The sequence below is a fragment of the Pantherophis guttatus genome, chromosome 10 (assembly GCF_059756535.1).
Source record: "Pantherophis guttatus breed Tessera chromosome 10, ASM5975653v1, whole genome shotgun sequence".
NCBI lineage: Eukaryota > Metazoa > Chordata > Lepidosauria > Squamata > Colubridae > Pantherophis > Pantherophis guttatus.
Window position 1 is genome coordinate 17,201,597 of NC_142072.1, and position 24,031 is coordinate 17,225,627.

At 39.5% G+C, this 24,031-nt stretch overlaps 1 protein-coding gene across 5 annotated transcripts in view; it reads left to right on the top strand.

The window, feature by feature from the left end:
- Positions 1-24,031, top strand: part of LIN28A (lin-28 RNA binding posttranscriptional regulator A) — a 105,258-nt gene that overhangs the window by 35,487 nt on the left and 45,740 nt on the right. The window contains exon 3 of one of the 5 annotated variants that reach the window (XR_009622529.2): positions 22,320-23,893. The exons of 1 other annotated variant lie outside the window; for it this stretch is intronic. The gene's annotated coding sequence lies outside the window, so the exon portion shown is untranslated. Of the gene's footprint in view, positions 1-5,520; positions 6,192-22,319; positions 23,894-24,031 lie in introns of those variants that run through there. 3 more of the 5 variants (XR_009622532.2, XR_009622527.2, XR_009622531.2) reach the window with 3 other exon arrangements.

A 24,031-nucleotide genomic window follows, 5' to 3' on the forward strand; every position in this document is an offset into this window, starting at 1 on the left:
TGTCTGTCTGTCTATCTAATTTTAATTTTCACTCAACATGCTTAACCAGATCACTTACAAATTTTGCACCTGCACCTATGTATATCACATGCAAAGCTTTTAACTTTGATTCATTTTTGGTGTATTAGTATGTATGAATTAAGCCAAAGCAATTAGTTTAGGGTTCCGGTATATTGTACAAACCCACAAAACAGATTAGTTCAGGTTAATTAGGTTATGTAAACATCCCCTGTCTGTCCATTCTGTTCAAACATTGATCTTTTATTTTTCTATTTTTGAGTGGGTGCAACTGTCTCTAAAATACCTGAATGCTTACTTCATTGGTATAAGTGTGAAGTTTCACAACAGATATTTATCTTTTTTTTTTCCCTAATCAATTTCCCTTTTGATGTTTTTGTTCCTGTGTTAACACCTTAGAACATCATCTGGTCATGATAGAAGATGCAGGTTCCAATTGAATCATGAATCATGAACCGGATGTATGATGGTAGCACTGCAAAGATAGTTGCGGTACAGTGGTGGCCTTGCTTTGCAAAGTTGCAAAAGCTCAAAAAACAAAACAAAAAACCACTCTCTAAACTGTGCAAACTTTGAGGGTGGAGATTCATTCCCCAAACTTGTGGGTTGGTTTCCAAGCATTTTGTTACCAGGCTAGGTAATATCTTCAGCAGTGTTTAGGGGATGTCTGTGTCTGTTTTTCTGCTTATAAAGGCTTTGAGTGGTCAGTAGGTCTTGTGATGGGTCAGGTATGGGTGTGTCAAGTGAGAGTCTTGTGATGGGTCAGGGTGGGTGTGTCAAGTGAGAGGGAGTTATGTCAGGTGAGGGTCATTGGGAGGTGAAGGCTGGTTGGGAGGGGTTGTGTGGGTTGGTTGAGGGTTGGTGTCGTTGCTGATTGGTTGTGCGGTTGGATTTGAATTCTGAGGAGTTCGTAGGCTGGTTGTAGGTCAATGTGTCAGTTGAAAGTGCTGCTTGGCCTCCCATCACCAGTGTAGCTTTTTATGAAATAGTGTAAAATAATAAATCCATAATCCAAAACTGCTTCCACCACAAATATAGGTAGATTTGTTTATGATTTGTGATGACTTTCCCGCCGCCTTGAAAGAGGCAGTGGTGAGGCCTCTCCTCAAGAAGCCTTCCCTGGACCCGGCAATGTTGGTAAATTATCGTCCGGTCTCCAACCTTCGCTTTGTGGTGAAGGTTGTTGAGAGTGTGGTTGCGCAACAGTTCCCCCAGCACCTGGATGAAACGACGTAACTGGATCCGTTCCAGTCAGGCTTCAGGCCCGGGTACAGCATGGAAACGGCATTGGTCGTGTTGGTAGATAATCTCTGGAGGGCTCGGGACAGGGGGTGCTTCTCTGTCCTGGTCCTGTTAGATCTTTCAGCGGCTTTTGATACCATTGACCATGGTATCATGCTGCACCGGTTGGAAGAGTTAGGGGTGGGAGGCACTGTGTTGCAGTGGTTCTCCTCCTTTCTCTCTGACCGGTCGCAGTCTGTGTTGACAGGGGGGCAGAGGTTGACCCCAAGGCCCCTCATATGCGGGGTGCCGCAGGGGTCGGTCCTCTCGCCCCTCCTGTTCAACATTTATGTGAAGCCACTGGGCGAGATCATCCGTGGTTTTGGGGTGAAGTACCACCAGTACGCTGATGACACTCAGCTGCACATCTCCACCCCAACGATGCCCTTGAAGTGATGTCCCGGTGCCTGGAGGCCATGCGGATCTGGATGGGGAGGAATAGGCTCAGGCTCAACCCATCCAAGACCGAGTGGCTGTGGTTTCCAACGTCCCGATATAGTCAGTTGGTGCCATCACTGACTATTGGGGGCGAATCATTGGCCCCCACTGAGAGGGCGCGCAACTTGGGCGTCCTCCTGGATTCACCGCTGTCTTTAGAAGAGCACTTGACGGCCGTGACCAGGAGGATTTTTCATCAGGTTCACCTGATTCGCCAGTTGCGTCCCTTTCTGGATCGGGACTCCTTACGCACGGTCACTCATGCCCTTGTCACCTCCTGCCTGGACTATTGTAACGCTCTCTACATGGGGCTCCCTTTGAGGAGCACCCGGAGGCTCCAACTGGCGCAGAGTGCGGCTGCGCGGTTGGTTATGGGAGCGACATGTAACACCCCTCCTGCGCGAGCTGCACTGGCTCCCGGTGGTCTTCCAGGTGTGCTTCAAGGTTTTGGTTACCACCTTTAAAGCACTCCATGGCTCAGGACCTGGGTACTTGCAAGACCGCCTACTACCACCAATAGCCTCCCACCGGCCGGTACGCTCTCATAGAGGGGGGCTCCTCCAGGTGCCATCGGCCAAACAATGTCGACTGGCGGTCCCCAGGGGAGAGCCTTCTCTGTGGGGGCACCTACTATTTGGAACGAGCTCCCCCCGGAGATACGGAGGATCCCAGATCTGCGCACCTTCCGCCGCGCTCTAAAGACCTTTTTATTTCACCAGGCGGGCCTGGCCTAACTTTCTCCCTCTTTTTAAACATTTTAAATATTTTTTAATATTTTTTAGTATTTTTAATATTCAAAGTTTAAATTTGTTTTAAATTGATTGGGTTTTAAATCTGTCTGGGCCAAACTATTTAATTTGATTTTATCTCTGCTTTTTAAATTTTGTATGTATGTATTTTATTGTTGGCTGTTCACCGCCCTGAGTCCTTCGGGAGTAGGGCGGTATATAAATCAAATAAAAGTAAAAGTAAAGTAAAACTGGTGGTTTTATCTTGCTTTCACTGACTCTGGTTGCCAGGCACATTTAACACAATTAATGAAATTAACTGATTTTCTGGATTCACACATCCATTGAACAATAAACTAGCCAAGCAAGTTGAATCCACACAAAAAAAGATTCAAAAAGTTACAAACCCAACCAAGTTTAAACAATATAAGTTTTATCCACTAGCTCATGGTTCCTTCATGAAGAGCAGGTGGAAGTCATGGTCAAAAGGGCTTCTGCACAACTCCCTCTTGTCTGCTAGTTGCACTCGTATCTTGATAGAGAGCCCTGCTCATGGCCAATCATGACATGGTCACCTCCTACTTGAACTATTGTAATGCACTCTAAGTGGGTGCAGATCATCTGGAAACTACAGTTGGTCCAGAATCGTATAGTGCGGGTAGTTATGGGCGTATCCTGCTACACTCATGTAACACCGCTATTTTACTGCACTAGTTTCCTGTAAACTTTGGGTGTATTCCAGAGTGCTGGGTACTACTTATAAAGCCACTTTTGAGTACATCAGTGGCTCTCAACCTTTTCTTTACCACGGACCCTCTTTAAATACCTTTTGTGGCCCCAAGACTTAACTCGAGATTTAAATCATAACATTTCTTCAAGCCTTTGCAGACCCTCTGTGATGACATTGTGGCCTCCCAGAGGTCTGTGGACCACAGGTTGAGAACCACTGGAATAGATTACTTCCCAAGGTTTGGCCCTAAGCTTCTTGGCCTGCTTTAAATTCCTTATTTTCTTTCAGGTACTGGACTAGGACATTGGATGAGCCTGGCTGGTAAATGATATTGTATTGTGAATATGTTATGATTTGACATATTTCATAACATATATATGTTATGGGTTGCCTTGTATGGTGTTATGCTTAAATAAACAACAATGCACATGCACTTAGTAAGTCTTTAACTGATTTGGATGTGTTCTGTGGACATAATAATTATGTTTACTGTTCTGTAATGTTTATGGTGCTTTTCTTAAATAATTTGTGAATGGTCTAGGAAATTTGTTTCATTACCCAAAATTAAGACTGTAGTTTATTTATTTAGTGTATTACATTTTTGTCCCTCTGCAATTTGAAGTTCTCTTAGCAACCGATCAAGTCTTTGTTTGGCTAAGTGGGTCACAAATTGAGTTGTCCAAGATGGAATTGTCCATTTTTTAAGGCTTCAGAGTATTATTATACATCTGGAAAAGTATAAGTAAGCTAGTTGTTCTACTTCATTTAGACACCCTGTGGTTAATTTCTGCTGTCTGAGCCTTCCTGTGAGGATCTATACCAGGGGCCTGCAACCTTAAGCAGTCATAGAGCCATTTGGACTGTTTCCTACAAAAAAGAAAACACCAGGAGCCACAAAACCCTTCCCGTGCCTGACTATTTCTTGAGCGGCCACCAAACTAGCATATGTAGTTGAATTAAATGTTCTGTTTTCTTCTGAAACTTTTCTTTTCTTGGATTTATCCATGGTTGGCCTACCAGGGGTTGAAAAGCTCAATAAATTGCATGCCTGTAGGTGCCACACATTGGCGGTTGTGGCGCATATTTTGAGTGACAGGGAACCACAGCAGAGGGGTGAAAGAGCCACATGTGGCTCCAGAGCTGCAGGTTGCTGACTCCTGATCTACACCCAAGTCCTATTCTATCATCCAGGTTGCAGATTTTGCTGTGTCTCTTCCTTTAACTTACATATTGATCGCTCTAACTCAAATAAGTAGCTTCTTTTATTTATAAATGCTGTGCTACTATAGTAGTACTTTTAGTGCCAAAGGTTTTATGCCTTTTAGAATTACATTTAATGACTTATTTTAATGTTAATGTGACAGCATTTAGTAGGGATGTCCTCAAAGTATGGTAAGAAAACAATCAAGATGGCTGTCTTGACAGGGCGGTCAAAGCTCAGTCTATTTTAGTGCAATTCACATAAAAAGAGGTTGGTCATATCGTTGTAGATGTGATGTTGCCTTTTTTAACTACACCCTATGGACACCCCTATGGCAACATTTAGCTAACCGTTGGTGTTCTCAAAAAAATGACAGGAAATGACAGGCTATAGGCGAGGCCTGAACCTGAAGAAATGTAGCTAAGGAAGGCAATGGTTAACCACTTCCATAATCTTGTCAAGGAAACTACTGTATATGGACATTTTTACTTAAGTCACCAGGAAAAAAGATTCATTCAAACAAATCTTCATTTTTTATTTGGAAAGAAGGCATTTGAGCTACGTGAAGAATAAGCTTTTTAATGCTTACTATATCTGCCTACTTTTAGTAAACAGCTTTTTAAAATTGTTTTTGTCTTGAATATATTTAAATGTTTATACTGATTGCATTGGCAAATTACTACCCTATGGTTGCCATGGTAGCCACATGGCTGGCTCCTTGTGGAAACCAGAAATCAAACTGAGGGAATCTTTATCTGCACTACTATTAATCTTGTCATCGTTCCTATCACCCATCTCCTCCCACTTATGACTGTATGACTGTAACTTTCTTGCTGGTATCCTTACGATTTATATAGACAGTTTCCTAGTACGATTTGATTGCTTATTTGTTCCCTATGACTATCATTAAGTGTTGTACCTTATGATTCTTGACGGATGTATCTTTTCTTTTATGTACACTGAGAGCATATGCACCAAAGACAAATTCCTTGTGGGTCCAATCACACTTGGCCAATAAAGAATTCTGTTCTGTTCTGTTCTGTTCTGTTCTGTTCTGTTCTGTTCTGTTCTGTTCTGTTCTATTCTTTAAATTCAGGTTTTCTTAGGTTTGTTTTTTGTTACAGCTAACCAGTACTGGGCTGCAAAGTAAAATCCCGTGTGGCTCCCAGGCTTGGCAGACAAAGGATAAAATATCAGAAAGGTTAATTGAAGACACTGAAGAATTGTAATTTGGTTGGACGATAACCAATGTTAAATCATAACTTAGTCTAATATTCAATCCCAGCTATAGGATCTTCAAATTAAACTTTCCTTAGATGATTAAATATTTGAAGTTCCATATTTTAGCACATTCTATTTGTATAATCTTCATATATTTTTCTACAGTATGCTTTTTAAGGAGAAAAAGTCAAAACAATGGAATGTTATTTTATTAACAATTCTAAGAGCTGTCTACAATTGCAGACCAGAATTTTCAGGACATCTGACTGACTTGCCCTGGATTTCGACTCCCCAAGTAGATGAAACTCTGACCTGAACAAGCATGGTTGATTTTTTGTTATCTGGTAATCTGTGACCCATGGATTACAAACCTCTTTCCTGCAATGGTGAACCTCTGGAGATCATCCTGCTGAATTTCAGTAAAAACTGTGAGAGGCAAAAATTCAATTTCCTGCTACTTATTTTTTTTAAAAAAGGTGGGTGGGGATGAGGCAGGGTGAGGGAAAATGTCCAAGCCTTTGGGTAGCCTCAATACCCTAAAACAAAAAGAGAAACTAAAAATTGTATATCCCAACTTTGCTTTGACTTTGATTTCATTGTCTCACATTTGAGAGGGCTACTTAAAAAAGACTGACCCATTCCCTTATCTTTATAGGGAGAGAAATCACTTTATTTATTTATTTTTATGAATAACTCAAGGTGGCAAACATACATACTCCTTCCTCCTCTTATTTTCTCCACAACAACTACCCTCTGAGGTGGTTTGGGCTGAGAGAGAGGGACTGGCCTAAAGTTACTCAGCCGGCTTCCATGCCTAAAGAGAGATTAGAATTTATCATTTCTTAGGTTCTAGATGGGTGCCTTAACCACAAGATGAGCATCAGTGGTGGGTTGCTCCCAGTTCGGACCGGTTCTATAGAACCGGTAGTAAAACCGGGGGGAGGCTCCGCCCACCAACCCCGATGTCATCAGGAAGCTTCCGTGTGCACGGCCCCATTGCAAACCGGTAGTAAAAGTAAGTAGAACCCACCCCTGGTGAGCATTCTGCAAATTGAATGGTGACAAGCATTTATTACTTATAGGTGACTCTCTTTTAGATTTGGGATATGTTAAGGCTGCATTTACACAATGCCACAATAACTGAATTGACCTATATCAGTGATGGCTAACCTTTTCCGGACAGAGTGCCCAAAGCGCGCATGCGTTAATGTGCGCATCTGAACTCCCAAAATGCAATGTGTGCACGGCCCTCGTGCATGCCCCCTCTGTGCATGTGCACACAGCCTCCCCACACGTGCCACGTGCATGCGTGCATACCCCCTGCACACGCCCCACCCCCGTGCATGCACGTACGCCCCCCGCATGCACCTCTCCCACATGCACGCATGGCCCCTCACATGCGCCCCACCCCCGCACATGCACGCAGCTGCCCCGCATGTGCGCTGCACATCCGGGCCAGAGACCCGAAGACCAGCTGGCCAGCAGGAGGCATGTGCACATGCGCGGTGGAGCTGAACTGGGGTGACGGCTCGCGTGCCTACAGAGAGGGCACTGCATACCACCTCTGGCATGCGTGCCATAGGTTCGCCATCACGGACCTATATTCTGCATATGAACATATTGTAAGAATGCAACTAGTAGGTCTTTACCTCACCTTAAGTGTTCTATGAACAAAATACAAGCAATTGTTAGCATATTGACCTAATGAAATGCTATAGCATGATATGAATATATATGTAAGACCAGTGGACAGTTTTCCTTCCATCTTCTCCACATCCATCATGTAGTCATGTGAATATAAAATATTAAATAGCCAAATGGGGGAAATGATATCTGAATTAATGATATTCCGTATTGTAAGTTTGGGATAAAATAGTAACCAAGTGCTACATTCAGTAGATTCTATGAAAACCCAGCTCTGATTTTGCTGAATCAATATATCCAGAGCAGGCCATATCCTCAGTGATTGGAGTGGACAGCTGCCTGACAGCTCCTCAATCACTTTTTGGGAATCATTATAGATACTGACCAGTGCACTGGTCACTGAGGAACCCCAGGAGGTGGGGGAGTGTTAGACCCTGACCTCCAATATTGATTTTTGCCCTTAGGCAAAGGTCATTGATGTGCAAATAAAGAGCAGCAGAGAAGACAGCAGCCTGGAACGGCACACTGGCGATGAGGGGCCCAGAGTTTAAAGTTTCTGTGGAGCTGAATAAAAGTTTGTTTGTGTATGTTAGATTTTCTTTAAACCCACCTTTATTATTTTTTATAAATAATTTGAGTTGTGCAACGGATGATGATAGCAGTAAATGTTTTTGGTATGGTGAATCTTCAGTCTACCAGATCATGGATGACCAGCCGTGCTTTGTCAGAGGATTTTTATTTTCCAGGCAGGAATCCTCAAAAGTGTTTCACCACACGCTGAAGCATTAGAAGGAATCAAGAGCCATAATGAAAGCCTTTACCAGTAAAGGCTTCACCCCCGTGAAACACATCACTTAGGTGTAGTATTACACACAAATGACTTTTTTAGAAGGGCTTTATTCAAAAAGATAACATTTAAAATCCAGCAAATCATCCAAATCGAAACCAACAACGAATTGTACATATGCAAGGTTTTCCTCCCAACAAGATTTCCCAAGTGATAAAACTTTTCTAAAGTTTGTTGCAGTAGCAACAAAACTGATGATAATTGATCTATAATTGTGATTGAAATTATTATTGAAATTATTAATTAAAACAGTTCTAGTTACAAAACTAATAATAAAAAATGAATCTGTTGGGTTCCACATCAAAGATTCCCAAGAGCATGTTAAAATATAATAAACACCCAATAAAATGAACTTAATAACTCAATAACACTGTTATTGGGGGATAAGCATACAACTGTCATTGTAATGTGTTACTGATCTTGGCTGGGTTTTATTAATTTATAACCCATGTTTGATTTGTACAAGCAGTTAATCATATTTCTGTCTTTTATGACAGTTCTATTTATGTATGTATGCATGCATGCATGCATGCTTTTGACTCAGTATTGCCTCCTGGCGACTGTCCTGGAGAAAACCCTGCACTTTTCTTGGCAAGATTTGCAGAAGTGGGTTTGCCATATGGTAGGTCAAAGTGTTCAATGAGCCCCCAAGAAAGCAATGAAGCATGAAGCTTTCATATCTCAGAAAAGCATTAAATCCAACATATTTGGGATACTGTAAGTGAAAGATGGGGAAAATGTATTTATTTTCATTTTCTCCACATTATTTTGCCCAAGAAGAGTCGCTCATCTCTGTTTTATGAAGATTCATCTCGAGAGAAGCTTCCTACACCATAAAGTAATGATGAATCCAACCAAGACAAAGTCCATTACTGATGTTAAACTGCCGGTGGTACCTAATTCCAGGGATGGTCCAACATAGCACAGAATGATCTCCTTCATGGTTATATTTTGAAGCGTTGGATATAGAATGCACACCTCCATTCCTTGTGTTGCAGCACATACCTGGGGGAAATGGGAGGACTGGGACAGAAGATTTACAGGCTGTCAACAGAAGGGCAAAAGGTCACCAAGGGTCAGAAAGTCCATTTTAGAAAGATCACCATCCACTTCTTTCTAATGAAGCCATGATTTGAGCAAGTGACCACCAACCATCATTAAAGGACCAGGAAAAACTATCTTTAACATTGCCTGGATAGGACTGAGAAATGCAGTGATGATCTCTGCCAAACACTCCTGGGTTGCTGCTGCCACGTTACAAAAGCAAATTGCATAAGAACTAATAACTTTATTGATGGTTAATATCCCAGCTTTCTTTGTGAACCTAAGTATGGCTTCCAGTTTATTTATTTAGTTAATATATTCTAGAGACTGGCCAACACCAAACAACTCTGGATGGCTTATATTTTAAAAGTAGGAACAATTTAAAGAGTGAAATCATAAATACTAACCCTAATCCTCCTCTTAATGTTTATATGAAGTTTGGTGGTGTTTTTTTTTTTTTCCCCTACATGAACAACATTGCATGTTCTTACATTAAATTGTATTTGCCACTTTGGAAGTTCTTTCTGACTCTCTTTTCATTTTACTATCTCAAACTTTGGATTCAATGGCTTGCCCAGAATAACTTTCTAAATTACGGTACTTGACTATTGTAGGAGAAGAGACCTGTTAGTCTATTGTAGCCAAATCAGAAAGAGCCATGTAGCACCTCTCAGGTTAAATCACTCTATTAAAAGACATAAGAGAGCCAATGTGGTCTTAGTGGTTAAGGCACCAGGCTAGATACCAGGAGACAGTGAGTTCTAGTCCCATCTTAAAGCATAGTCACTCTGTCTCAGCCTCACAGGGTTGTTGTTATGGGGAAAATAGGGGGAAAAAAGGTGTATTGGATACGTTTGCCATCTTAATTATTTGTAAAAATTATAAAGGCAGGATATAAATAAATAAATAAGCTACAACTGCAACTCGTGAAAGCTTATGCCTTTTAATAAAACTTGTTACTCTGAAAAAAATATTACTAGGCTGATTTTTTTTTTAATTAGAAAAGTAACCCACAGTAGCTTCTCTGAAGTAAAAAGAGGCCTCTTCCAGGTGAATAGAAGGATTGAAACCCCAAAGTCAATAAGTTATGTTTATTATTTAAATATTTCCTTAATTGCTTTCCCAGAGGCATGAATAAAACAATTATATATAGAATTAATAACCTGGTACTTCTTATTGGTAGATTTTTGACCAGAAAAAATAGCTTATAAATCAAATAATACTGTAATAGGTTTAAAAGATAATATAATACAAAAGGGGAGAAAAACAAACTTAGATTCCATTACCAGTTTTTTAAAAAAACATTAATTAATTGGAGTAAAATATGTGAAGAAGCACAAGACCCGTTGATTCTCATTCCAGTAGAAAATTGAGGGATATGTAAGCCATGTTCACACAGCACATTAAGCCATGGTTTATGTAATAATGATTTAAACAGAGAAGTTTGATTAATATAGCATGCAAAACCATAAACTATGATTTGGTTACAAATCATAAATGTTGGGTTCACACAATGGAGCCAAGGATGAATAAACTACATTATTCCTCCTTAATACTGTATGATGGGAAAAACGTAATCAGTTATGAAGCAACCATCCTTAAAGCTGGTGGGATTCTCCTGTCAATAAATTTGCCTAGAAAATTAGACTTTCTGATATTTCTTTTTATGATCAGTAGGGGGTGCAAAACAATTTCACTTTGGAAGAATCTTGCCCTTAAATATTTAGGAAATCTTGTATTAAATCTGCAAGCATTTTTGGGAGAGTCAAAGTACAGAAATCAATTTCTAAAAAAGGGGAGAAAAGTCTTTAGAGATTCAGAGGAATGCAAACATTTGTTTTTTTAAATTGTAATGTTGCTGTCTTTCAACAGAGATTCGAAATGTAGCCTTCCAAGATGCTTTGGTGAAACAGCAGCTTATTCTCTGGAGTTACCATTCATTTTTCATCTATTGTATGACACACATGAAGACCACTCACCAAAACAGATAAACATTGTAAATGACCACAGGAATCTCATTTTCCTATTGCTTAGAATCTCTTGCTTTAAGTGGGAACAGTCAACTTCTTGAGGTCAGATGCTCTAGCCTTCTAATTTGAGGGGTTGTCTAAGGGCAATTTGGAACAGGATAGCATTGCAATGACCTCACTGTAGTGGACAAGCTTGGCATATTTGTCCTATTTAAAAAAAAAAATGAGCCAGAAAGAATCTGGACAGCTTGGAGCTACCAGATCTACCAAAAATACAGACAACCACTAGATGTCATCAAGACTTTTGAAGCTCAGATCTAGTAGCCGTACAGCAGCCCAACTTGCTGGCCATGGGTACACAATGTATGGCATTTCATGACTACAGTTGTATAGTATAAGTAACTCATTTATAGTGGAATTGCTGAATTAAGCCATTTTGTAGGTTTTTACAAGGCACAGAAGTGTAAACTACCCAAATGATCTGGAATATAATGTGCAACCTTCACAGGCGTTACACAAACATTCAAAGATTCACTATCACTTATTTATTAAATCTATCCCCTGCCCATCTTGCCCTCCAAAGCGACTCTGAGCAGTTTACAATGTAGTAAAAATAGAGTTCTAAAAACAATTATGAACATAAAAATAGATTAAATCTGTAATAGATTAAATACAAACTAAAATGTTTAAAAATATATATTGTTAAACAAATATAACTAATAAGTTAGTACCTTACTCCTATTTAAGCATGTTCTGTACTAACAGCCTACTTCTTTCTTGTCTTCCTTTCCTCCCTTCCCTTACGAAGTCACAGTGGCAAATGAAGTTGTTGTATTTGCATTAAAAAGGTAAAGGTTCCCCTCGCACATATATGCTAGTTGTTCCCGACGCTACGGGGTGGTACTCATCTCCGTTTCACAGACGAAGAGCCAGCGCTGTCCGAAGACGTCTCTGTGGTCATATGGCCGGCATGACTAAACGCCAAAGGTGCACGGAACGCTGTTACCTTCCCACCAAAGGTGGTCCCTATTTTTCTACTTGCATTTTTTTAACGTGCTTTTGAACTGCTAGGTTGCAGAAGTAACAGGAGCTCACCCCATTACGCGGCACTAGGGATTTGAACCGCATCTTAGCCACCAATGTTATAATTTAAATTTTGTTACAATTAAAATTTCAAATGTTACAATTAAAATTTTAAATTTAAATTTTGCATTAAAATGTTACAATTTAAGGTGAATTGTAAAATTAAAATGTTACAATTAAAATTTCAAATTTAAATTTAAATTTTGCATTAAAATGTTACAATTTAAGGTGAAATAATATTGCACCCATAAACATATTGATTTTCTTCCTTCATCACATTAATATTACAGCGTTCCGTGCACCTTTGGCATTTAGTCATGCCAGCCACATGACCATGGAGATGTCTTTGGACAGCGCTGGCTCTTTGGCTTTGAAACCGAGATGAGCACCACCCCGTAGAGTCAGGAACAACTAGCAACCTATGTGCGAGGGGAATCTTTACCTTTACCTTAATATTACACCCATAAACGTTGATTTTCTTCCTTCATCACATTAATATTACAGTTTTAAAATTGGAATGTTTGGCCATATCTTGTGGTAAACCTAGGAAATGTTTCCCAGAGTCACTTGTTGAGATGGGTAGCTACAGAAATTAAATAAATAAAAATGAAATAAATAAACAGCTTTGTTGGTTTGCTTACATGGTGTTTTTATATTATGGGTTATTACCCCTTCTGTCTAACCCATCAGAAGTGCCTGTGGTAGCATCTTGTCAACACCTTTTTCTTCTCTGCTCAGTTCTTCTTTAATGAGACACTCAGTATAAATCCTTAGGTCAGTCTGGTTGGAGCTGAGAGCCGGTACCCAATCACCGAGTTTGCTTGGGAATTGAATCACATAATCAGATCCCATTTTCCACTGTATGAGGGCCTAATTTCTACTCAACTAAGTGTGTTGTGCAAAAACAGCCAATGTACTTTATGTATTGTACAAACCCAGATAATTTACTCAAAAAACTATATTTGAGCACATCATGATTAAGGTGATGCGCAAACTCAGCCACAGATTGTTTTTATTCATCATTTACACCTCTGGTGTAAAAGCTGGCATGACTAAACGCCAAAGGCACCCGGAACGCTGTTACCTTCCCACCAAAGGTGGTCCCTATTTTTCTACTTGCATTTTTTACGTGCTTTCGAACTGCTAGGTGTGCAGAAGCTGGGACAAGTAACGGAAGCTCATCCGTTACGTGGCACTAGGGATTCGAACCGCTGAACTGCCAACCTTTTGATCGACAAGCTCAGCATCTTAACCACTGAGCCACTGTGTCCCTCATGCGTGATACAAATGCTTTAAACCAAAAGTAAGCAGCATTCCTTGTAGGCAGCTTCATAATGCAATCACTAAGCCTTTTGGAGAATTCATGCCCAGTTATTACTTTTTAAAAATTGCTCAAAAATTCCACTGCAGTCGTTTACTTTGCTATCAGAAGGAAAAAGAGAAAAAGTCAGGCTTTTAAGATTCTGTAGTGTAGATGCTTTCTTATAGTGTCTGTTTCCTCACCTGGCCTACTGTGAAGGTGAAGGAGAAAGGCTGAAAATAAAGGGTCTGGAATGTTTTAGGGCCACAGATTGTCCACTCCAAACTGATACAGGCAGATGCTATGAATACCCTCAAATGTGCTTTCTATTCTTTCTAAACCAATAGGAAGTTGAAAAAAATCTAATGGGGGTTGAACTAGAAGACCTCCAAGGCAGAGGTGGGTTTCAGCAGGTTCTGACCAGTTCTGGAGAACCGGTAGCGGAAATTATGAGTAGTTCAGAGAACCGGTACTAAAGATTCTAACTGGCCCCGCCCCATCTGTTCTCTGCCTCCCGAGTCCCAGCTGATCGGGAGGAAATGGGGATTTTGCAGTAACCTTCCCCTGCCACGCCCACCAAGCCATACCATGCCACGCCCACCAAGCCACACCCACCGGTAGTAAAAAAAATTTGAAACCCACCATTGCTCCAAGGTCCCTTCCAACTCCGTCATTCTATTATTTTAATGGTGTGAGATACTGTCTATCATCAGGAAACCGTTCAGAAAACTGAACAGAGTGGAACCAAATGGACTAAAGTGGGAGACATTGGGAGAGAAAAGATTTGAAAATGCACATGATCCAATTAGGGACTGTAAAGAAGAAGATATCATCAATTCCCCCAGTGCATCCCAGGGATTCAGAATGCTGCTGACTGCTTCAATCCAAGCTCCTCTCTCTGGTCATGTGACTCAGCAGTATCTCTGCAGTGTGCTCTCTGCTTCCTAGTGTGCAAAATATACTGAGAGATTCAACACAAGGGGAGAACAAAAACATACAAAAGCAACCCATATGAATCCACCTGGATTAAACCCTCATTAACCCACTCACATGTACACACAGGCAGCATATATACATATACACACTCTGGTTAATCCCTATCACGCACAGATGTAACACGCACCCAGAACAAAATGCAGGCACCCTTCTATACCCCTGCTGTTAAAGGAATTAGAAAAGACATACAAAACCCACACTCTGTGTGATTTCCCTAACTTGTTTCTATTAGAGTTCCACCAGTTTCTGCTAAAGTACTAGTGCTGGTCTGTCTGTTCCTAGAGTAGCTGACATGTATAGTACATCTGTGAAAGAAAAAGAATACATGTAATCTGGTGAAATCTGAACCGGTTTACTACCGGTTCGCTGGCTGCGCATGCGCAGTGTGCACCATGCACCAAATGCAAGGTGCGCGCGCAATGCACGCCAAAAGGAGGCCTGCGGTAAGTAGAACAGTGCGAGGGGGGGGGATGATCAGCATTGCTTTTAAAAATAAAAAAAAAAGCCTCTGATGATCGCGCTGCTCAGCTGTGATCGTCAGAGGCTTTTTTTTACCTTTTAAAAGCATTTGTTTTACAACCTCTTTGGCCGAAGAGGTTGTAGAAAAAATGCTTTTAAAAGTAAAAAGCCTCTGTTGATTGCGCTGCTCAGCTGGGCATTGGCGGGATGAGGGCAGGGATTTTTGCTACCAGTTCTCCGAACCACTCGCCCCCATTGCTATCAGATTGGGCGATCTGGTCCGAATCAGGAGCATTTCACCCCTGCATGTAATCCAATCTCAGACTGAATCAAATTCTTGGGGAAAATGGCTAGCTGTGCTAAAAGATCATCTAATCTCTCCTGAAACTTCAAACCCACCAAGAAAGATCTTGCATAGCTGGCTTGCAGGGAGCAGTGGAAAGAAGATTGACCAGGTCTGGATCAATTAATTAGGGAAAGAGGATTCCTCAGAAAGGATCTTTAAAAGAAACCAGGAGTGGTTTTTGTTTGAAAAGGCCTGTTTTCAGAACCTGGTGGTGTTTCTGGCATACATTTCTGTTTAAAATGTGTTCAGAGAAACCCTTCTTGATTCAGAGTGTAGCTGAGTTCATGCTTTATATATATTTATTTTTATTTTTTATTTATTTATTTTGTCGAGTACATATTAGATAATATATATAAGTATAAGTATGAATTGAATACATAAAATGAATACAAGTAAAGGAAAAATTAGGACAGGGATGGTAGGCACGCTGGTGCTCTTATGCACACTCCTTACAGACCTCTTAGGAATGGGGTGAGGTCAACAGTAGACAGTCTTAGGTTAAGGTTTTGGGGGTTTGGAGATGAGACCATAGAGTCAGGTAGTGCATTCCAGGCATTGACCACTCTGTTGCTGAAATCATATTTTCTGCAATCGAGTTTGGAGCGGTTCACTTTAAGTTTTTATCTATTGTGTGCTTGTGTATTGTTGTGGTTGAAGCTGAAGTAGTCATTGACAGGTAGGACATTGTAGCAGATGATTTTATGAGCTATACTTAGGTAATACCGAAGGCAGCATAGTTCTAAATTTTCTAAACCCAGAATTTCAAGCCTGGTGGCATAAGGTATTTTGTTGCGAGCAGAGGAGTGGAAGACTCTTCTTGTGAAATATTTCTGGACGTGCTCAATTGTATTAATGTCCGATATGCAGTGCAGGTTCCAGACAGATGAGCTGTATTCAAGAATTGGTCTGGCAAATGTTTTGTATGCTCTGGTTAGTAGTGTAATATTACCGGAGAAGAAGCTACGCAAGATTAGGCTTACAACCCTTAATGCCTTTTTGGCGGTGTTGTTACAGTGGGCTTTGGCACTTAGATCATTCGATATGAGTACTGCAAGGTCTTTGACAGAGTGAGGGGTCATCTGGAAGGTCATGTCCACTTAGCTTGTATTTTGTGTTTTGATTCTTTTTGCCAATGTGTGAGACAGAGCATTTGTTGGTTGAGATTTGGAGTTGTCAATTTTTTTACCATTCTGACACAAAGTCAAGGTCTTTTTGAAGGGTAGCAGCATTGTCTGTGGTGTTAAATAGTTTAACATCATCGGTGAAGAGAACGCAGTTACTTATAATATGATCACAAAGGTCATTTATGTATAGTATGAAGAGTGTTGGTCCTAGAACGCTGCCTTGGGGGACACCACTATTAACAGGTGCAGGATTTGATAGGGTGCTCCCTATTTTGACCACTTGTTATCTGTTTTACAGGAAAGCAGTTATCTAATTATGTAGGGATCAGGAGATGCTGTAGGATTTTAGTATACATATATACATTTTATTGGCCAGCAACTCTGGATAGTATACAACTAAAGAGCACAACACGACTGGCCCAAAGACAAACTTCGGAATTAAAAAAAAAAAACAGCCTCATGTGAGAGGCTCAACCTTCACCCTACAAAACTATGCAACACTATATCATGGCTTATTTGATTAAGGCATGTTGTGTGAATTGTCTGAATGAAATGTGTAACCTCAGTTTACTGTCTGGTGCAAAGTTCCCTAGAATGCTTTATATTTGAATAGAAATCCAAACCTGGTTTTCCCCAATTCTAGTCCACTATTGTCACACGTAGGCTGCACTAGGAAAGTTTTCAAAGTTTGATAGCTTCTGCTTTAGGTATCTATTTGGTTCTACAACCCAAACTAAGTCTGCACTACTATTAATCTTCTCATCGTTCCCACCACCCATCTCCTTCCACTTATGACTGTATGACTGTGACTTTGTTGCTTGTATCCTTACGATTTATATTGATATTGTTTCCTGATTGCTTATTTGTATCCTATGACTATCATTAAGTGTTGTACCTTATGATTCTTGATGAACGTATTTTTTATTTTATGTACACTGAGAGCATATGCACCAAGACAAATTCCTTGTGTGTCCAATCACACTTGGTCAATAAAAAAAAAAATTCTATTCTATTCTATTCTATTCTATTCTAGTTGCAGAGCAGCATTTCAAAAACCAAAGTGGAGGTTTTTAAGCTCTTAAAAATCGGTATCAGATGTTCCTGAAGTTGGAACTAAGGGTAAATTTATTTTCTTCATTCCCCTCCCCTCATTTATTAAACATGTTGGACTATATAGAATGAGATTAGGTAGTTTATGTTTTTAGGTTGTCAGCTGTTGGCTGCATGCCACACTTTACAAATATTTGTTACAAGCTGAGTTTAGTAGCTCTATTTGCACAAAATTCTAAGCATGGCCAGAGTTCTGTATGAAGAAATACTAGTACTTATTTATTTCTTAAATTTCTATGCCTCCCATCTCACCATCAAGTAACTCTAATAATCTTCACTTGGTTATGAATGCTTTATTGATCAGGAATATCTCTTACCGGATTTAAAAAGCCTCTTCTTGCATTCGGTTTTGTGTGGATTTTCTGCAGTACAGGATCACCAGTAAGATTTAAAAAAGTGACTCAAAGAAGCCATCTTGTATTATCAGTTAGAAGGCCACTTTGGTGACCTTGCAAAGAGTTACACCCAGATTACCATATTTTTCGGCATATAAAACACACCTTTTTTTCCCCTAAAAGGGGGTGAAAATTTGGGTGCGTCTTATACACCGAATGTAGCCCCACCCACCCACTGGCCCCCACCCTTTGGCCTCTGCCTCCCAGCAATTTACCTCCTTGCAGCAAGCAGCAAGAAGAAACAGCCCATTTCAGCTTCAGAACAGCCTAATTAGCACAAGTTGATTGTCCGTTGGATTGGCTTCCCGACTCTCAGCTATTTCAGGCTGCAGGGATTCCCATTGCCTATTGCTGCGCGGGCCTCTGCTGCTTGCTGCAAGGAGGTAAATTGCTGGGAGCAGATTTTTTTTTCTTGTGCTAATCAAGCTATGTTGAAAATGAAAATGAAAGTAAAACAGACTGTTTGCTGTTTGCTGCAATGAGGCAAAATTGCTGGGAGGCAGAGGCAGATTTCTTTTTCTTGTTTTCTTCACCAAAGATGGTAAGTGTGTCTTATAGTCCAGAGCGTTTTATACTCCAAAAAATATGGTAAATCCTGCAGGCTTAATCTAGAAAAAGGGAAGTAAGATTTCTCTCCAACTCTCTTCCACTTACCTTCAATATGAGAGCAGACTTCATTTGCATCTCTCCAGCATTTACTGTATCTATACCTTTTCCAGCTATTTTCCAGAACAATTAAAACTCGGACCACACATTTTCTGAATAGTTTTTATCCCAGAGCTATAATTGCACTCAACAATGAACTAAAGGGCCGCCATCAGTGAGCTGTTGGACAGCATTACTTGGTCTGTTGTGTGGATGTTTGGGTGGTTTAGGGGTGTGGAATTGTGGTGGGTGGGAGTGTGTTTGGGGATTGTTATGTATGTTGGACCTGGTCTTTGGGTGTTAAGTGAATTTCGTTGTATGTGTATACTGTGTATACACGTACAATGACAATAAAGTTATTATTATTATACAGGAAAAGCTAATAAATATAATATTGATTTCTCTCTTTTTTATTCAGACATTATTTAAAAATGATTTTGCATAGGGAGACATTTTTTCTTCCAGAGCCCAAATCCATGAAAGAAGTACAGAATTAGTTGAGGAAAGTGTCAGTTGCCTGCTAATGAGAGATGGAGAATTTCACCTCTAGGTCGCCAGTTCACACTGAGCCTAGGTCAGAAGTCACAAAGGACCTGCTGGCCATGGTATTACAAGTCCTGGGGTTTTGCCTGGGTTCTTGAGGAACAAGGCTCCACATCACACATGATAACTTTTCATTACAAATGTCATTAATTACCCGTACTTGTCAGTGATTTCATCAGGAAAACCAGAGAGTGAATTTGCCCTTGCAAAATGACATGGATTTGGGAAAAGGATGATCAAGATTAGGCAGAATCTCTGTGCAAATGCACTGGAAGACCAGGCAGCAATGTCTATGTCTACCTAGGAAGATTGTCATGCAAGAAGGAGCCATTCATCGATTGTTTCATGCGCTCTACCAGAACTACCATGGGTTTGAAGAGCTGAAATGTAACACTTTGTGGCTAAAGATTCACAAAGCACCTACAATATAGCTAGATTTATTTATAATCTAGCGATATATGTATTTCAAGAAGCCATTAGCCAACCAAAACACATAATGGCTTAATACAATGTGTGAACTCAACTTTTATGTAGCATTGCAGTCTGTTGCGAGCCATCTTGAGGCTTATTCAGTTGAAAAATCAGCTGCAATTCTTCTAAAATAAATAAATGTTTGACTATTACTTGATAGACCAACCACAAAAGGCTTCAATGCTGATGCATCTATAGCTACAAAGATCAGAATGGTGTAAGCAATACACTGTGACGCTCTATGGAAGTGAATAGTGGATTTTGAAGGCTAGGAAAAAGATTGGACATTTTTGAGCTTTGGTGTTGGAGAAGACTCCTGTGAATACAATGGACAGCCAAGAGAACAAAATGGATCATAGAATAAAGCAACCCAGAATTCTTACTTGAGGCACAAATGACCAGTCTCAAATTATTCTACTGTACTTAGGACACATTATGCAAAGACCTAGCTCTTTGAAGAAGCCTCCAATGCTTTTAAAGATGGAGGAGAAGAAAAGAGGATGACCAACAGCAAGGTTGATTGGACAATTCACAATGACTGCTGGTAGATTTGAAAGACCAAATTAGGGACAGATCATCATGAAGAAAATCAATGCATCTTTGTTGTTGCGGAGAGTCAGTGCTGACCTGATGGCATATAATCAATTCAATTCAGAATAGAGCTGGAAAGGACCTTGGATGTCTTCTAACCCAACCCCCTTCTCAAGCAGGAGACCCTCGATCATTTCAGATAAGTTGGCTGTCCAGTCCCTTTTTAAAAACTTCCAGTGATGAAGCACTCACAACTTCTGAAGGCAAACTGTTCCACTGGTTCTCTCTGTTAGGAAGTTTCTCCTTAATTTCAGGTTGCTTCTCTCCTTGGTTAGCTTCCATCCATTGTTTCTTGTTTTGCCTTCTGGTGCTTTGATTATCTTTTCCAGTATCTTTCCAGGTATTGATGTTAGGCTGATTAGTCTGTAGTTTTCTAGGTTTGTGTGTGTGTGTGTCCTTTTTTCTTTTTTTTTTTTTGAAGATGGGAACCACATCAAGTTTTTTCCAATCCTCAGGTAGTTCCCTAGTGCTCCAGGATTTTTGAAAGATATAATGGTTCCGAGATAACATCTGGCAGCTCCTTCAGAACTCTAGGATGTAATTTGTCAGATCCCGGTGATTTATATTGGTCAAGATCAGACATTTTCTTGTTTATTTCAATTTTTATTTCTAGTCTTATCTTTTATGGTTATGTTTTTGATAGATTGGACTATAGTTTCTTTTTGCATGAAGACTGATGCAAAAAATGAGTTAAGCAGCTCTGCTTTTTCTCTATTGCGTGTTACTTCCTTGCCATATTCTCTCTTTAGTGGACTGACTGTTTCCTTCACTTTTTACTTGTTATTTATATGCTGAAAGATTTTTTTTTATTATTATCTTTGACTTTTGTTGGAAGTCTTTGTTCATTCTGAGCCTTTGTTTTCTGACTTCATCTTTGCAGTTTCAGGCTATCTGCTGATATTCTGCCTTAGTTATGTGCCCTCATTCCATTTTTTGTCCTTGTCCTTCTTGTCTTTCAGTTTATCAGAGAGATGTTTGTGAAACCATGCTGGTTTCTTCTTGGATTTCTTGTTTTTCTTTTTCAGCAGTATTGTGTGGCCTGGGCTTTTATGATCATATTTTTCAGAGTTTCCCAAACTTATTGTTTTCCTCTTTAGGATTTTCATCCATGGAATCTTTCATAGGTTCTCTCTGAGTTTGTTAAAATCAATTCTTTTAAAGTTTTAAGACAGTGGTTGGATTATGTTCTACTGCTTGTGTTTGCATTATATTGAATTCCAATATGATGTAGTCACTCTCATCCAAAATTCTGGCAACTTCAATTTCCTATATCACTTTTTCTCTGTTAGAAAGAATCGGGTCCAGTATAGCCTTTCCTCTACCTCCCTCCTCTACCTCTGGGATGACAAAATTGTCAACTAGGTTGGTTAGGAATCTGTTTGATCTCCCACTTGCTGCACAGTTAGTCTCCCAGTTGATATCAGGGTAGTTAAATCTCCCATTACTACTGTGGTATGTTTCCTACATACATTTTTTTAACTGATTAGCAAAAATTTTATCTATTTCTTCTGCTTGGTTGGGTGGCCTGTAGTATACAGCAATAGCAATATCATTCTTTTCTCCTTTTATATTGACCCATATGCATTCTATGAGGTTTTCTTCAATTTCCCAGCCAGCCATGCTGCCTTGGGAATTCTGGGCATTGAAGTCAAGTCTTAAAATTTGCAAGGTTGAACACCCGTGATCTAGACCTTAGATCTTGAGCTCTCCTTTTCCCTTGAAAATATTATCATATAGTGTCTATAAATGTCATATTTTACTCATGCTTTATATTAATCAATTGAAGCTTAAAAATAAAAGCAATGCATTCCATATAGAACTTTATGCACAGAAACCAAGGATTTTGGGTGGATTAACTTCTTGTAGATAATACATTCTTTTTTGAGCCTTTGCAAGATGTACCATGTATACATTTCCCATACATTTCATTGCATCACAAGCGAAAAGAACATGTTCAGTTTATTTCAGAAAGCTGAAATTGTGCCGGAGATTGTTCCTTTCCATTTTCCAGAGCTAAATAACTTTACTAATGTGGATGCAGGAATATTGAAAACAAAAGTCATGACTAAAGAAAAAAGCGAGTCTTAACAGAGTTTGTTGTGATTTTATTTTATTGTTCTAATTCCCCTCTCAGAACCCTGGACAGTGTGTAACCATGGTATATTTCAGCACCCTGGAGAGCACAAGAACATAATCGAGCGAGCAGATCAGCACCTTGGACAGAGCGTGAGATTTCAAGTGACTCCTTCATCTATTTTTCCCCCCATCCTTACTCAAAATGTAACACTGTTCGTTTTCTCACATACACACTCACACAAACCAAGCTACAGAAAATATAGAAACTGGAATATAGAAACTGTGATTCTCTCTACATTGTTCACTGACCGTATTTAATGAAGTAGGATTTTTGAGTAGTGCATTACATTGTCAATCCCATTTAACACTGATTTTCTTAACTGCCAGCACTTGTATTATGTGAATTGCTTTTCAAAGACAATGTCTTTCCCTTTAAATTCCCACAGCATCTTTTCTATTTTCAGAGTGAGCCACAGTAAGAAAAAGTGAAGATTAAATAAACCCAAGCAAATAAGAATAAAATGTGAATGCAGAAACTTCCACATTGGGCAATGGCCCTCTTGGGTCCTTTGTTTAACTTTAACCATTAGTTATTGGTAGAGATGAGTAGCTTAGTCTAGCTTTTATCAAGCTCATCAGCACCTCTACTAACCAGCACTTCCAAAAGACTGGAGTCTATATGATGATTATTGAAACTGATAATAATCTGTGAGCTTTAATGAGAACAGAAGTAGGATGGTGTTAGAGACCAAGCCATTTTAGCTGTAATCTTCCTTATGTACAATGCTAATAGAAAAAAACAATTTTTCTTTAATAATGTCACCAGGTAGGCCAGTTCCATGTACATTCTTTGGGATGTAAATTCCACTGAGTTCAGTCAGCATTTAGTGTTGACTGAGTTTAGTCAACATTGATGCCTACACAGACATTTAAATAGCTACAAGTCTAACATGAGGTTCTTTGTTAATAAGATAGCAAATAGAGTATGTGATTATAATAAAAGTCCATAAGTTTCTGTGTTCATATATATTATGTGAGAAGGAAGTCTCTCATAAGCTTCATTAAATGCAATGGCTATGTTAATGTTTGCTTGCATGTGATCAAATTTCTTCCGACCCATCTTGCAAATTTCTACAATTCTAACTGCAAGTATGCGTGTTCTTTTAAAAAAATGTGCTCTTCAAATTATTTAATATATGAACGTTACTCATATCAAGTTTCTAATAACATTAAATTCAGAAAAAAATTCTGAATGGAAATGTACGTAATTGTGAGCAAGAGAGAGCAAAGAAATGTTTTTATTTAAAAAATAAAAATGAAGAGCAGCATATATTTAGGCAGACTTCCAAGCAGTTGATTGATAAAGCATTTTGTAGAAATCAGCTCTAAAAATTATGCCCTCCTGTCATTTTCAGAAACATAGTGAAAGATTAAAGAATGTATCTGAAATAGATGCAACTGTATTGTTTTGCTGAATAACAACACACATGTATGAAAACTTTATATACACACCCCTTAATCAATTTGCTTTTCCAAAAGCTCTGTTCTTTTGAGTAGCATGATGTATATAAACTACAGATTTGTACTGGATTTGTAAACCAGCTGTGATTGGAATAGATGTTGAGTATTCTTTCTCTGAGTGCCTCTTCTTCAACTATCTTATGCAAATACCTAGATTTTGGGCGCCCGTACTAACATTATAAGAGTTTTATATTATAAGTTTATAGTCAGTATATCCAAGTCAATAATGGTCCTTCATTTCTTTGGCAA